We start from the raw sequence: 12642 nt of genomic DNA on the forward strand, positions 1-12642 counted from the left end.
TGAGAGAGTTCTTAAATTAATATCAAACATTACTGCTGAGTTAGCTTGGATGACATCACTCTTTGTCACCTGACTTCAGTTCCCAGGCTAAACAGAAACTTAACAGAATTTAACACCTCTGTGTGAGAAATACATATCTCTCAGAACTGTGCATCTGCTTGGAAGTTATAAAGCAATAAAACACTTTTTACATTTTAAACCTAGTAACTACTTCTCTCCAAGACAATAGAAAAAACTTCTAGCTCTAGACATCCTGTCTCCTTGCTGCATTGAAACTAACTTTTATAGCACATCGTAAAGCACTTAATTTCAACTTATTTTTTTGAATTTTTGTAAGTTAATCTTTTATGTTCCAGCAGGGTATGCTGTGGTTACATTCTTGAAGCTCAGTACATAACATACAGTTCTGTATAAATCATATCAATATTCACAAATGACATAGAATTATTTACAGAATTCCAGATAGCTGGGCTGGCAGTGTCACATCGGGGATAAGTGAGGAATTGGTATTATATGTTGTGTTCAAATGTGTGTATTTTAGGATTAGGTAAGGGGATACATGTTGTGTTGTTAGCGTGTATTTGTACATCCAAATGTGTCTTGCGTAGTGGCAGTGTTATGGGAAGGTGTTTATTAAGGTAAGGTGTAGGGCTAGGGTTGGAGGAAGATGCAGTGTTAGGATCAGGCATGGCACCCATTACTAAAGAGGCATGACTCAACTATTTTTAATCCCCAAAAACTAAACTGTTCCTCTTTACCCAAGATACTTCTCAGTCCACAAATCCTCCTTCCACATAGTCTCTGGAAGTAACACTAAACTGAACTTGTTCCACATACAAAATTGTTTGCTATTTACATAAACAAAAAGCTGACATTTGATTACCACATCCAACATATAGTGAAAAAAAACACACCAAAAACTGAGCTTAATTTATAGAATTCAACACTATCTGACCGACCCTGCCAGAAACACCTAGCTTCCCTACTCTCATCTACTCTGCCCCTATAGTCACAAATTTACAAACTACACCATTAACAAAGCTGGAGCAATGCTACCACAAAGTAGCTAAATGTGCATCCATCTATCAACTTACTACCTATTAATGCCTAGCCCTCAAAAAACTGAACTAGCTTGAATTACCACACTACCTATCCTATTCCCAACTTTTCACAATTCATAATCTCATTTACAAACCCATAAGATGTCCATCTCTCTCCACTCTTATCCAACAATAATCCCCCATTAGATCCTTATGGTCTACAGATAAACCCCTTCTACTCCTCACAAAATCCTATAATGCAGCTGGAGACATACTGTACTCCAACTACCCAGCCATAATCTGGAATTCCATCCATCTCTTGCTAAAACTGGAGCAATACCACAAGCCATTCAAGTGCTGTCTAAAGTCACATCTCTGGTTCTGCCTATGTTCCCCTCCAGAATAACCACTATTCTACAACTTTTCCTAAAACACTTCCATCATAATCTGTTCTTCTCACATCAGCATTAATGTATATATTTTTTCTTATTCTCACTTCAGCATGTAACTTATAACTCCACCTACCACCATCTTTCTCTTGCACTTATCTTTCTTTAGTCTCCTGACCTTTATGTAATACTACTTCCAATCCATTCCTCACAGCCGTCTATCTCTTCTTTCTATCTTCTGCTCACATTTTTGATTGCACTTTCAGCAATGAAAGTTTGTATAAAATCCTGCTTACATTAAGTAATGTTTTATATAATATCTACTTAACTATGCTGTTAACCTGTCTGTATTTTTAAAAGCTGTGTATTTAATTTGTTATGTGGGTTGTTGTTATTTTATGTGTACGTCTGGAGCTTTTTTCCCCAGTTTCCCCTGATGCTCAATTCCTCACAGCTGCTCTTGGTTTGGTTAATTTGCCTGAGAGTTACAGGGAATCTGCTGCATCTAAAACCATCCTTTGCTAAAAGGAATGAAAATATGTATCATGGTGCAAGTCTGCTGATTATTTTCCCTGTATTTCATAAGAATCCTGCATTATTTGGTACATTCCTTGCATCTTAGTAGAGTTTCAAAGCTGGACTGTTTCCACTACTGCTATAGTACTTAATTACGTTGTGTCTGCTAATTTTACAGGACTGTAGTATCTAGATTGTGTGTTTACCCTGCACTTGAGCTCTAAAACCAGCATTTTTACATTAACAGGGTTTTCTGAATGCACTCTTGTGGCAGAAGTGTGCTGTAGCAAACCTATCTGAATTGAGGGTTGCTGGCTGAAAGCTTGCTGTGTGTTTTCCTGACCGGTCTGTAGGCTTTGCTGTTATAAAACTTGTTTTTTTCTGATTCCATATAAGCCCGGTGTTTGCCCTAAGCTGCTCTACACACAGTGGCATTTAGCAGTGCCTGTATAGATGCAAATGCTTTCAAGTTAAAACATCCCTTAAAATAACCATCGCTGCAACCTTCTCCAGTCCCCCTGCTGCTGTAGGAACATCTGAGCTGTGCACAGGGGAGCATCACCTTGTTGAAGTTCACACTCTTCGTCCATGTGCCATCATCCCAATCCAGTTAAATCTACCCACTCTTCTCCCTGTTTAAACCTGTAGTAAAAAACTGAAATCATGGAAAGGCACTTTCCTGCTATCTCTGTGGCCATCTTGGTAGACATAGGCATCCTGAAGCAATGTAGCAGTTGTCTGATATATACTGACAGCTACTTAATCCTGAAACAAACAAACACAGTATGTGAGAGATGTAGTTACACTATGAAAACTGAGACACAACTGAAACATACTGACAAATCAGATGACAAACATGTCAGCACATGTATATAATTTTCCTCACTAAATAAGGTCTCAACACATAAAAGCACATATGGAAAAGTACTCACGTGTAACTTACCAAAGCCTGTACGCTGTCCTTAGAAACCACATGCAAACAAAACCAAGTCAATACCAACCACTACACATAAAAATACCCAGCACAGTTTCTCCACTAGGAAGCACCTAAGGCAAAACATCACACATTTAAATATCTTAGTCAAAGAAGACTCCATTGTGAGACACATGGATGCCCCCCTCTCTAGGTTGGATAAAGGGAGGGTTACAGTGAATTGCCTGAATCCATTTTCAACTTGAGAAAGCTCGGTATTTAGCCGAGCGAAAGCACTTGTTCTTCTATTAAAGTCTTTTTTCAACAACACACTTGGCATTCCTCAGTTTGTGGATTACGCTGGTCAGGTCTCGCTTTGAAGCTTGCTGTTCCTTGCCTGTGAGGGGCCAGGATTTGCCAGATCATGCAGGCACTCAGGTCACTAAACTGTAAGTACTAGTATGACTCAGTCATCATCCATGTGGGTGTAAATGACATGAGACATACCTTCCTGGACTATATTAAGAGAAACATGATGGACCACTCTAAATATGTGTCACAGGCGGGTATGAGCCTTGCATCTATCAACATTTTACCCCCACCAAGAATGATATCACAGTACAAACAGAAAATGGCTGACTTTAATAACTGGCTACTGGTGTCATTCCAAGGAGATCCAGTATTTGTCATCCTGGGACAACATGATCAAATAATCACACTGCTTTGGTAGAGATAATATGCACCTGTCACTGCTAGGCTTTCAAATACTGGTCAAGGCATTAGCCACACTCATAGTCCCTTTTTATGCAGTTCCAAACCGACAGACCTACCAATGTGACAAATTCTTCTAATGCCAAGCTAAAGGTACTACTGCACAATGTTAGGAGTCTTAACAAGAAACTGCACTCCCTGGAAGCTCTTCTCACTCTGGAGAATGCTGACATCAGTGCAGTTACAGAGATGGGGTTCAAGGCTTCAGGAAGCACCCTGGCAGTGCAAGGCTACAATTTCTGTCACACATTCAGACCACCCACTGAAAAGGAAAAAATGAAAGGAGGAGGTGTTTCCATTTACATAAAAAACAATCACACCAAAACATTACTCAAGCCAGATGACTTGCTTGAAATACTCCATGTCCAGCTGACCACAGGCAAAATTCCCACCATATCATCGCTAGCTGAAGGTCACCAACCAAAAACCATGAAAACCACTCCACATACCTCAGGTTATTAGAATCCCTTACCATTCAGTCCAACACACTACTCATGGGTGATTTTAACTACCCCTCTGTGAACTGGGAAACATACATGACCACTAACATGTAGGCTCAAAGATTCCTGGACTTTGTAATTGCAAATTCTCTGGAACAGCTAGTCTTCACTCCCACTAGGGGCTCAAATATCCTTGAGATAGTACTCACAAACATGGGGAAGCATTGCACCCCTCCACTGTAATGTTCTCATTGGTAACATTGGATCATAAATTGGCATCCTATGAAATAAATGTAATGGTGTAACCCCCATCAAACCCTAATACCCTACAGAATTTTTCCAAGGCAAATTAGCTTCTATTAAGTAATAGCATAAGTAATTTTAAGCCTTCCCTTAGCCACAAAAATATGAAAGCCTTTTCAGAAGTATACACGACCACTTAAACAATTGCATAGAAATGGCAGTGCCTGACTGAACTAAACTCAGATCTAGCCAGAAAACATGTCACCCTGGTGGACCCCTGGCATAAATAGATTATACCACAAAAGGAAGAAAGTCCTATATAGAAGCAAGTGGGAGGGTGCACAACAGAGAACAAAATCCCTCATTAGTCTCAACAGGCATATCAGGGACTTAGTAAAGTCCTCAAAACCTAAATATTAGACTGAAAAAGCCCCCCAAGCAAAGGATAACCACAAAACATTTTTTAGTTATATCCGAAATCTTAAGGGAAACACTCAACAATGTGCTGAGTTGGCTGTAGATGGCACTACCTATACTCAGCCAGAAGAAACAGCAAACCTGATGGCTGATAAATTCAGCTCAAATTTCACCCCTCATCACATTCAGTCACTCCCCATAAAATACCCTCTACCATTCCTTTACCTGTTATCACAAAACAACGGGTTGTCACTGTGCTCGCTAAACCTAGAAACACGGCATCAATGGGGCTTGACAGAATCACAGGGTGCCTATTAAATAGCTTGAAGCATGACCTAGCAGACCCACTCAGATCTCAACTTAACCAGGTCTCCAAACAGGCTTTTGTCACAGTAGAGTGGAGGACAACAACAGTCCTTACTCTGCACAAGGGAGGACCATCAGTGGACCCAGGAAACTATAGTCCCATAAGTCTGACTAGCCTCATATTCAAGTCTATGGAAAGGATAATCTTGGACCTGATTAACAACAATATAAGAAATCTCCAGAATCTAGACCCAACCTAGTTTGTCTTTGTCAAGGTCAGGTCCTGCTTGCTTAGTCTGGTGGACTTGTTTGAAAAGGTTACCAAGGCCAAGAATAAGGATAAGACAGTGGATACCACCTGCCATGACCTGGCCAAGGCATTTGACACAATACCCTACTAAGGTATAATAGATAAACTCACAAAATTAGTCATAAATCTCTGCATCACCATATAGATAGCCAATTAGCTCACTGATAGGACACATCTAGCAAGAGGCCAGTCACCTGTGCAGTATCTCAGGGCTCAGTGCTGGGCCCCCTCCTGTTTGGGATATACTTCTCAGATGTCAAAGCAAATGTAGATGGCCTTTGGCTGACCATGTTTACTGATGACTGCACATTGGGGACAATCATTGCCCCCCAAACAATGTTGATTTCCTATAGAAAGGCCTGACATAGACTAATGATTGGTATCAGATTGGTATAGAGCCATGGCCTCAAACTAAATGCAAAAAAATGGATAATAACACCCTTTGGGAAAACAAATACACCTGCAGATTACTACATTGATAGCACCACCCTAAGAGTGGACCCAGTGGTGAGGGATCTGGGTACTGAGATAGATAATCTAAACTTTGACCACCATGTGTCCACGGTGGTGAGGAAATCCTTCTTTGTCAGTTATCAGTAAGGGCACAGCATCCAAATCTAAGGATGTCACATAGTACCACTGTACTTTGCCCTCATCAGACCAATAATCAAGCACAATGCACCCTTCGGTATGTATCTTGCCAGGCATGTGCAACAGTTGGAACTTCCGCAGAGGTTTCTCACCCCCAAAATACATGGTATATCCCACATGTCATATGCAGGCCAATTAAAATCCCTATCACTGTATTCAGTTTCCCACCGATTACTGAGGGGTGATCGATGCCTGACCCACAAGACAGTCTCTGAACCAGCCCTGATGGAAATGTTACATATTCACAAAACTAACTGTATGAAGGTTACCCACTCCAAGGACCTAAATCTGATCTCTGACACTAATAAATCATGCTGGAGAGACAGATATGTGTCCCATGGATTGCCCTTCTCTAGAATAGGCTTCCTATTCATGTGAGGCAGAGCCCTTCCCTGACCATCTTGAAGCACAATCTGGACCAGTAGATGGGAAATGGCAGATTCAGTCCAGGGGTGTCCCCTATGGACAGAGGGAGTCTGTAAAATTGTCAGAACCATGCTTGCTGACACTTGTTATATTTCCCCTAGGGATAGAAAATTGGATAAACTCTCGATAAAATTGGATAGGCTTGTAAGGGGTCTTGAGCCATTAGCTAGTAAATTCCTATAAATCTATGAACCTATGAAAAGGAGTTCTGCACCCAGTTGGAATTCCCTGGTCAACAGGTGGAATAAGTAAATAAATATTAGGATGAAGTATTCTGATTACAGACTCAGTATAGATGGTAAGGCAATATATAAAAATGAGTCATCACCAACAATTGCAGCAGTGCATACAAGAGAATCATTAGCTGAATGTAAATATATCCACTGTGAATAGAGTGGCAATGCAAGAATATAAGGAGGTAATCTAAAACAAATTTATATCAGCAATTGTAGCAATATTCCCTAAAGAAATAATAACTATGACAAGTATATCTACTATGAATAGGGTGGCAAAGTAGTCGCAAAAGGATATCTTGGATGAAGCAATATCATCAAAAGTATTTGTTGGCATTAGATGAAAAAATACATTAACTACAATGAGAAATCCAATATAATAAGGGTGGCAACCAGTAAGGCATAAGGAAACACTGAGGTAAGCAGCTGGACGGGTATTATAGCTGAATTTCAAACATTATTAAACTAGAAGTGATACAATATGGGCTTGGTGCATATGACAAATAGAAGTTGTCAAAGGAGAAAAAGTAAAAAAATGGGGTTTAGCAGTTAAGAAGGAGTAGTTAGGGTAAGCCAGGTGGAAGAGTGGAAAGAGAAGCACAAGAAGAGAATGAGATCAAGATAGGGATCACGATGCTTCTGTTACTTCTTACCCTTATTTTGAATTAAACGATGACTACATATACACCATATAAAGAAAGTGAAGAAATTATGTGTAACAGTTACTAGTGCAGTAGTAATGAAGCTAGACCATAGCCAAATGTTAGGAGGTCACCAGGAGAATGGACATAACCATGGTAAGGTTATTAACCACATTTTAGTGGAAATACATAACAAAAGAGAAACAGCTGGCCACATCAGTTCACCATGTGAAAACTGACAGATTAGTAGAGACATTTAATAACACATTGAAATCCATGCTTGATACTGTTGGCAAAAACTGGCGCGAGTTGTTGATCCTGATTAAGGCTTGGAGTCAGAGAGATCTCACAAGCCACTGACCTCATTTGAACTTCTGCAGAGCTGGCACCCATGAGGGCTGCTTGTCATTGCTACTTAGAATATTGGAAAAGAGGAAAATACATAATTTAAAAGTGCGGTAGAACACTATGTTAGTTTACAGGATAGATTAAAGCTCTTAATGTCCATCATAAGAAGGCATATGCATACTGCTCATGAAATACAATGAGTTAATAATAAGAATGCCTGACACAGAGAATTCAACCCTAGAGATTAAGTAATAGTACCCTCCACAGAAAAAAATGTCTGGCCAAATAGTAGGGTTCACTTGAGGTGATGGAAAGATTAAATGCAGGTAACTAAGTTGAACAGCCAGGAAAGGGAAAGATAGCGCAAGTATATCACACTGGTGTGTTTAAGTAACGGAAATATGTACAAAATTCTGCAGAGGGTTTACAGGCTGCAGGTAATGCAGGACAGATTAGAAACTGTCTGTCTGAAGTGTAGTTTAAGGGATTATTTATATAAACATAATCCTTCAATTTTGTTGAAAATCAGTCAACACTGCAATCGGTGACCTGTGCTGTACATCACATTCTTGGTCCAACAGTTACAATAACTAGGTTCTTTGTAACTTTGTGTTTATGTTTGTGGTAAAAAGGGTGACAGTTTCTAATGTGATATTGTGACAGCTTTTAATACCAGTAAAGACAATGGCAAAGGAAGATTTACAGTGAGGATAGGTAGAAACGATGTAACCAGGAATGTCCACCTAGAATTTACTAGTATATATCCTTTCAGTTTTTAATGGAACATTTTTTTAAAATCCAGATGGATCAAATCTGGGTAGGTTAACAGCTGGGGATGCTTGTTGAGGTGAATATATTAAGAATGAGGTTTCAGTTATGGGAGTATTTTCCCAATCTTGCTGAAAGGCGTTCAGATAGACTTTGAAAAAGGTAGACAATATAAATAGAAACCCCTTATCAGTAGAGACATCACTGATAATTATGTTCTAGAGTCTTGTATAATGTATAACAATAAACATCTAGGAATAATGTTTTCCACATAGGATGGAATTAATACTTTCTGCAGTGTACAAAGCTGCACAAAGGTTTTGCAATATATACAAGGTGTTTGTGGTTTATAAAGCAAAGTAAACTTTATTGTCATTCAACCATACCAAATACAACTGAATGAAATTACGTTCCTCCAAGCTCATGCACAATAACAATATTACAACACAACTACATGTAACAGTAAACAGTAAATGGTAAATGGCAATAACACAACAACAGTCAAAGATGTCTGAGGGTCAGCTGACAGTGTTTTCTCCTGTCTACCTGATGAATCTGAGTATCTTGGGGCAATGCAACAATTGCCTCATGTACACAGACAACCCTCTCCTCCTACCACCCAACACTACAACCTGTGAGAGATGCACTTATTTAGCCAAACTGGAAGCAAAGCTCTCTTCACCCAGAAGTGGGCTAGACAGTCAAGAGGAGAAGGTAAACACTTGCACCACACCACACTCATCACATAGTCCCTCAAAACCTACACCACCAAAACACACACATAGCAACACAAAACACACACCTACATTTGCGGAGGCTCTCAATAAAAATCTGCTCCAAGCAACAGAGACCTCTGAAGCAGAAATGCAAGCCAATGATCTATCCTTGGTTCTGGGACCGAGAGTCAAACCGATGTTTCGGTTCTGACTCTCCCTCTCGGTGCCTCGGCACGGATCGCTTCGGCTCTGTCCTCAGGGTCGATGCCCTCGGTCCCCGTCTCGGGGATCCCTCTGCCTTCTTCGGAACCGGGGGATTCCTCGGTTCGGGACCCAGGGGCTTTCGACCTTATGAAGAAGGTGTTGTCGACTCAGACAACCACTTCAGCAGAGACGGCCTCTCCTTCCCATAAAGGCCCGTTATCCTCCTCTGCACCCACGGCTACTCAAAAGCGTCGAGCACCAGTGTCTCAGCTGCTCCCAGAGGGAGCCCCTTCTTCCTCGGAGGCTTCATTGGATGCCCCCCCGAGGAAGTTCTGAGGAAAAGATTGTGTAAGAGGGGGCACTTGTATTCTCCACAAGAATCCTTAACATCGGACACTGACTTGGATGAGTCAGAAGGGTCCCCAAAATCACCCTCGGAGGATGTCTCCTTTTCTGACATCCTGGAGATCCTAAAACAGAGAGGTGATTGGCAAGCCCTACCCCCTTCTGAGGATGAGTCAGTCTTGCTGAAGGCATTCGGTGCTCGCCCTTCTTCCTCCTGGGTCACTCGCCCTTGATGAGTTGATGGATTTGATTGCTCAAGGGCGTGGGAGCCACCTGACACAGTGGAGCCAGTCCCTAGAAAGCCTAACAAATATATTACGGCCCCTCAAGACAAGGCATACCTCACAAAGGGAGTTCCAGTGGATGCTATGGTGGTGGCAGCTGCCACTAAAAAGGAGATGTCTGAATCTTCCTCATCTGTCCATCCACCTAACAGAGATTCTAGGACTATGGACAGGTATGGGAAGCGCATTTTTAGTTCAGCGGCTTTTTCCGTGCGATCGCTGAACTATTTGACACATTTTACACGTTTACAGAGGGATCTAGTCAAAGAGTTGGGAGATACCCTCCAGGGTACTACAGATGCTGCTGTCGTGGAAAAAGTTACAGCACAGCTCAATACCCTTACATCATTTGTGAACTCGTCCATGAGGCTCATCTCGTATGCAGCTGAAGGATCAAGTAGGGCTGCGGCTTCAGCGATTGCTCTTCGTAGACAATCCTGGATGCACTTATGTTCCTTTGCGGAAGCCTTCAAGTCTTCCTTTACTAACGCCCCATTTGATGGTGCCACTCTCTTTGGCCCCAAAGTAAAGGAGACCCTTACCTGGTGTGAGCAAGAGGGAAAGACTCTGTCTGCTATCGGAGTCCGTTTTTCCACCCCATCCAGACCGTACCCCAAAGGGCAGCGAGGTGGAAAAATGTGGTTTCGAAAACCCCAAGGTTCTTTCCCAGGCACACAGGGTGATGCCCCCTCCAGAGGCAGGGGGGGGGGGCAGAAGTGGAAGACGTCGCCCTGGTGGCAGAGGGGGTCCGCAAAACCAAGGTGACAAGGATACGCTCCCTGGGAAGCCTTTCCAGCACTCCTGAAGGGAGGCCCGACTGTCCTGCTCTGGAGGCAGTCGGGGGTCGCTTAGCTTTATACCCTCAGGCCTGGCAAAGTCTTACCTCAGACAAATGGGTAAAAAGCATTATTACCAGAGGTTACAAAATCCCATTTCTATTCCCCCCGTTACCGCAGAAAAGATTCCCAGATGTACCCCCCCATCTGTGAGAACCTGCAGCTATAGAAATTTCAAGGCTGCTAGAAAAAAGAGTCATCCAACCAGTCCCGGCGGACCAAAGAGGATTCGAACTTACTCAAGGTTCTTTTTAGTTCCAAAAAGACAGGGGACTGGAGGCCAATTCTGGACCTAAGCAGGCTCAATACCTTCGTCAAGAAAGAAAAGTTCCGGATGGTCACGCTTCAATTGATCCTTCCATTCTTACAGAAGGACGACTGGATGTGCTCAATAGATCTCAAGGACGCGTACTACCACATCAAAATGGCCAGAGCGTCCAGGGATCACTTGCGCTTCAGGCTGGGAGCCAGTCACTTTCAGTTTTGAGCCCTGCCCTTTGGTCTAACCTCAGCCCCCAGGGTTTTCACCAAATGCATGGCAGTGGTAGCATCTCACTTGAGACGCCTAGGATTCCAGGTGTTTCCGTATCTGGACGACTGGCTCCTTACTGCCACCACCGAGCATCGACTGATTCAGGCCAGGGTTACACACTCGAACTTTGTGTTCATCTCGGAATTTCCATAAATTTCGAAAAATCTGCATTACAGCCATCACAGCATATCTCATTCATAGGAGCAGATTTGGATACCTGTTGCTTGATTCTAAGACTTCCCTCAGAAAGAATAGCCTCTCTACAAAATCACATATCTCTTCTCCTGTTGTCCAAGAAATCCCCGACCAAACTGGTTCTGAAAGTTTTGGGTCTCATGGCGGCTTCCCTCATTGCAATACCCTTGGGAAGACTGCACATGAGAGTTCTTCAATGGCTGCTGTTCGCACAATGGTCGTTCCAACGGTTACCGCTGACACACGAAATTCACATCACAAACATCTGCAAATCACACCTGTCTTGGTGGCTACAGAATTGCAATCTCTCCGGCGGCCGACCGTTTGTACTACCCACTCCGACAGCTACGGTGACCATGGACGCTTCCCTGATAGGGTGGGGGGGGCATCTTTCAGGGACAGACAGTCCAAGGCGAATGGACCAATCTAGAGTACAACCTGCACATCAATGTTCTGGAGATGAGGGCAGTGTTTCTGGCGTTGCAACACTTTTCTCCCCTTCTACCTCTAGGGACCATTGCAGTTCAAATGAACAACATGTCTGTAGTCTGGTACATAAACAAGCAAGGAGGAACCAAATCTTACCAGTTGTGCAGAGAGGCCATGAGAATTTGGCAATGGGCATAGTCCACGGGCCGCTTTCTGATAGCAATGCACATCCCGGGGTTATCCAACGTCATAGCGGACAGATTGAGCAGAGCCATCCTGTTACCTCACGAGTGGTCCCTCAAACAGACAATAGCGGACATGATATTCCGCAAGTGGGGCCAGCCTTGGTGCGATCTGTTTGCATCTCCAATGAATGCCAAATGCAGAAGCTACTTCGCCCTATTACCCCCACCAGGGGAAGTCCCCAGGGACGCTCTGATTCACGATTGGCCCCCGGGTCTCCTGTACGCCTTCCCCCCTATACTTCTGATTCCAAGATTTCTGCAGAAAGCCAAGAACATGGAGAGGACTGTAATTTTCATTGCCCCATTCTGGCCTCATCAGATTTGGTTTCCCTTTCTTCAAGCACACCAAATATGGGAACCCCGGATCCTGGACCCGGAGCCGTATCTACTGACCCACTCGTCAGGGGCTCCCCACCCGTCGCTTCTGTCCCTCAGACTAGCAGC

This window comes from Protopterus annectens, chromosome 9.part0 (genome assembly GCF_019279795.1).
Source record: "Protopterus annectens isolate FY-2018-M chromosome 9.part0, PAN1.0, whole genome shotgun sequence".
Lineage (NCBI taxonomy): Eukaryota > Metazoa > Chordata > Ceratodontiformes > Protopteridae > Protopterus > Protopterus annectens.